A 4,767-nucleotide genomic window follows, 5' to 3' on the forward strand; every position below is an offset into this window, starting at 1 on the left:
CCAGTTTGAGTCCTCTTTGACAGACTATAATTTCTGTTGTTTTGTTTTTACTAAAAAAAAAAAAAAATGGCAATGAAAAATGGCTCAATTCCTGGGGGGGATGGATAATAAAATATGACAGTTTGCTGGGTGTTATTAAAATAAGTCGCAAGGAAAGAAGCACAAATTAGAATCTGCTGTTGCTGCTGTAAATCCCTGTAGATGCGACCCCAAACGGATCAATATAGTAAAGCCCTTCACACCCAGTCATTCCAGATTAATAAGGTATTAAGTGTTAAAACTCCAAAGCAGCTTTTGTTGTCTCAAGTCATTAATTATTAATTTTGCATATCTACGTAATTGCTCAGTAAAAAAAAAATTGGTTTCTTTGTGGCTTGTCAGTAGTGTTAGACTATTCTAGTTCTTTGTATTACCTTAAAATCTTCAGTTTAGTAATTTTCCATACTTAAACACTCTGGATTTGACACAGTTTATAACCTTTACCAGTAATTAGAATGCACATAGAATAAGTACAATACAAAGCCAGGCCTTCCAAATCAGGCCAGGGGGCAGGGGGCACAGCAGAAATCTGTTCTAGACTCTGTGACTCCCTCGGATACTGTAAATAAACTTTTTTCTGTAAATGTGTACATTATGGGGAGAGGGTAGTTAGCTTCCCATTCAGGTTTTTACAGGGCTTCGTGGACCCCTAAATTATTCTCTTGGGAACTTTACCTTAAACAAATGAAATTTAACTTAAAATGAAATTAAGCTTAAAAAAATGATGATTGATTCTGGGACTAGGTTTTAGATGAATTCCATGGTGGAGAACAAGCCACAAGTAAGTAAGTAAGTTAAAAATATGGGGAATTTATAATTTCTCTAATTTCAAGCTTTCTTTAAGACCCGGTATCCAACAAAATCACTATCACCATTTCCTGGGGCATCGAGGCTCTAAATGTAAACATTACCCTCCTCACGTTCCTCCCGTTTCAGTCCCTAAGTCTTATCCAGTCTTTGCTGGAATTATATCCTTCTTTTCTAGACCCACCTCATTGCCTCTCCTCTGCAATGTAATTGCCTCGTAACTGTTCTCTGATCTCTTATTTCCCCTATTCTGCTGCCAGACCAACCACCTAAAATAAATTTCTTATGTCCTGAAACAGAAACGTTTAACAGTTACTCCCTTGCTTTATAGGGTGACGTCTAGCTTCCTGCCTTGTTCTTCAGGGCCCTTCCACAAGCTAAGAACATTTTCAGTGTACTCTAAGTACATTTGTTCTATATTCTGGTTATGCTCATCTCCTACCCATCCCCTCTTGCCTCCAAGTTTTGTCAGCTTTAAATAGCCCTCCCTTGCCTTCTGGCCTGTCCAGATCTTCCAGGGTTGTTTCGGATCCTCCATGAAGACACAATACAGCCTGTGTTGACTTTCTCCTTTACTACCCGGGAACATTCTTCTGTGGCCCTCATGCTGACATTTCATCATATGCATTTTTATCTAAGTGTCCATCTCTGTTAATAACATACTCGGAGAAGGCAGGGGATGCTTCGGTCCTGAGAATGTGCTGTGTGACAGACCTGAGCTAGATGAGCGAACAACGTAAATGAAGACCTAGTCACTATACTCAAGGAGTTCATATGCTAGCGCAGGTGACAAGGAACTCCCTGGTTTCAGGGTCATGTAATGAATGAATAGAGGATGAGGCGCCTAAATCAGAAAGAGGCAGCCTCAGGGGAGGTTTCCCTGAGAAGGTAACTCCTCACGGATGTTACTCAGGTAAGTACAGAGGAGGTGGGGGCGGGCACATCAGGGCAAAGGGAAAGACATCTGGTGTGGGTGGAGGGTGGTACAAGCCAGCATGAAGCAGGAGCATTGAAGCTTTTGGTAAATGCATATAGCCACTAGAGGGTTTCATGCAGGAACATGGTAGGGGAAAGCCCCTGTGTGCTAAGCTCGAGAACTTGAACTGTATCTTGAAGGAAATACTTCGGAACCTAAAATGATCATTAATTACAGAAAATGGTCTTTTCCCTCAAGGAGCTTACAACCTAGTATAAATACACTCAGCTTAAAGTGGAAGGTTGTGCTAAGTCCCCATAACTTAAGTACTAGTGAATTTCATGTGTTCCTCATCTTGAAATGTTAGACTAGATTTGAACGGTATATAAATGATCGTATAACCTAATTTCCTCGTTTCCGCTGTAGGCTATCCTTAAGTATGAGTGGAGAGTTTGGAATTTTGAGCATCAGAGAGACCCCTACCCAACAATATTTTGGGGGGGCTATTCCTTACTTTGAAATTCTACAAGTGCAACACTGTGTCTCTCTTTTTAGGGCTCCTAACTAGACAACAGGATTTTTTTTTTTAAGATTTTATTTATTTATTTGACAGAGAGAGAGATCGCAGGTAGGCAGAGCAAGAAGGGGAAGCAGGCTCCCTGCTGAGCAGAGAGCCCCATGCATGGCTCAATCCCAGGACCCTAAGACCATGACCGGAGCCGAAGGCAGAGGCCTAACCCACTGAGCCACCCAGGCGTCCCCTACAACAGGATATTTTTATTATCAACAACTATTTGATAAGTAATTATCAGCCAGCATTTGCCAAACTATTCCCTAAAGGACAGCTGAGTGAGGCAGTTTAACTATTTCTTCTTCCAAGTCACTAAATCTATCCATGAATTTACATCCCAGAGACAAAGCACCTGCCCCATAACCTCAGTCTTGGCAGAAATGAATTATATCATCACGTTACCATGTTATTGTGTGGTTCCCTATCTTTATTAAAAGTCTCATATGAACCATCTGCTTGAAAAATATCTGTGTCTTCTGTGGGACCAGAGTTGAAAATACATCATTCAAAACCTTTTTAACAGGAACGTATAAAAACAATTTCTGCCCGGATTTAATTTCAGGGAAACCCCTGTGGGCGATCTAAAAGCAAACATGAACACCTTCATCTAGGTTCAAGTCTACTGTCCAAAAGCTGTAGCAGAGCTTCATTTAGCAGACGGTTACATAGGGTGATTATGTCTCCACACACTCTTAGGTGACTCCCCTTGCACATTTTCATCGACAGCTCCTCAGATCCGTTTGCCAGTAGAAAAGGCAATATCGAATAAGGACATTTCCCTTCTGGTGGTATCAGGTTTTCTGAGAAGAAACCAGTGGCATTTATTCACTCACTCGTCAAGGGGCATTTTTTCCCCCTCCCCTCCATTACAATGAGGGCTGCTGAAGCAAATCTTTGGGCCGGTTTCCCGAAGAACGTGTGCAAATTTCCCGTGGACATGACAGTGGAATTGAATTGCCAAGCCCTGGGCTGCCAGTCCAGAAGCAGAGTCGCTCTTACATCCAGCCCCGCTGGGCGACAAATACTGAGAGAACGTGGTCTTTCTCCGTCCCAGATGCACAGGAGCGTCGTACTCCTGTTGGATTAAAAATCTCACGGTTGCCGTTTTAAAATGAATCCGTCTCAGGAAAACGAGCGCCTTCGTCCCTGGGTGGGCTCGAACCACCAACCTTTCGGTTAACAGCCGAACGCGCTAACCGATTGCGCCACAGAGACCGGGCTACGAAACTTGCCGCGCGATGTGTACAGATTTCCGCGGCCGCGGAGGCTCTCGCTGCCCAGGGCGTCGCCGCGCCAGCCGAGCGGAGGAGCGCGCGGAGGCGGCCGCGGGAGGGGTCGAGGCTGCAGGCGGCCCCGGCGCGGGCGCGGGCGCGGGCGCGGGAGGGGAGCGGCCGAACTCGCGGCCGCGCGGAGAGAGAGAGGGAGGGAAGGAGGGCGGGCGGAGCGGCCCGCACCCCCTTGGGGAGGAAGCGCGCCGCCGCGGCCGGCCGGGGCTCGGGAACCCGCCCCGGCTGGGGTGCTAGCCGACCGCCTTCCCGCGCCGGCCCGTGGGGCGCGGAAGGGCGCACCGTGTGTGTGTGCATTGGCCGCGTGGGGGCACCGCCGGGTGAGCGAGACTCCGAGGAGGCCGCCCGGGTTCCGCCGGGAAGAGATGGGGAAAGGGGTCACGGTCAAGCCTGGGCGAGAAGAGCCAAGTGCTGTGCGGCCTTGAAACGGGGGGGCTCGGAGCGTGTGTTAGGCCCCAAACTTTCGGGCAGTTTCTCAACCTTTGTGTGTCCCCCCCCGCCCACCCCCTACCGTGGCTCCCCGCCCTCCTCAGTACCCCCTCCCCCACTGTTAAATTTTAATTCCAGAGATACACCGTGTATCCGAATTTGCCGAGCGTTTATCTGTGCTTGCTTCTTAAAAAAAAAAAAAAAGGTAAGATTTTTCCCTCCTCCTAAGAACCAACTTCTGCCCGCTTTGAGGGAATATGGCCTCCGTTGATAACGCACGGTTTAGGGAACATCAAAAGAGGCTTCGTGGAGGGTGTGGCGATTAAGACAAGCCTTTAAGTTCGAAGTGGCCACTGGAGGCGTCCCTCTTTCCCCGACTTCTGGACTGAGCCCACTGAAATCGAGGATGCCGCAGTATGACGGAGGGGGGACGGCCGCCGCAACAGCTTGGGCCAGACCCGACCTGGGCGCAGAAAGCACTTCCCGGCTTCAGTTTTCCTTCTGGACGCCCAGTGGCAGGAGCTCCGCGGGCCCCCTCCAGCCTCCTCGCCCTACAAAATGAGGGCACTCACTCCAGCACTCCACGGGGCAAATCCAGACCTTGTGTGTTCCGTGTTTCCATCCGGTTGGACCCCAAACCCAATCCTTCTCCTAGGTCTTTTTCTTACCCCCTTTTAAAAAGCGCACAGTTCAGGGCCTTGAAGAACATCCGTATTGCT

The 4,767-nt window shown here is 48.0% G+C and overlaps 1 non-coding gene across 1 annotated transcript; it reads right to left on the reverse strand.

Moving 5' to 3' along the window:
• Nucleotides 1-3,474: 3,474 nt before the first annotated feature.
• TRNAN-GUU lies at nt 3,475-3,548 on the reverse strand. The gene has a single exon. It is a non-coding gene; the product is annotated as a tRNA-Asn (tRNA).
• Nucleotides 3,549-4,767: the final 1,219 nt, after the last annotated feature.

This window comes from Enhydra lutris, unplaced genomic scaffold (assembly GCF_002288905.1).
Source record: "Enhydra lutris kenyoni isolate GAN:26980312 unplaced genomic scaffold, ASM228890v2 scaffoldscaffold60, whole genome shotgun sequence".
In the NCBI taxonomy this organism is placed as follows: Eukaryota; Metazoa; Chordata; class Mammalia; order Carnivora; family Mustelidae; genus Enhydra; species Enhydra lutris.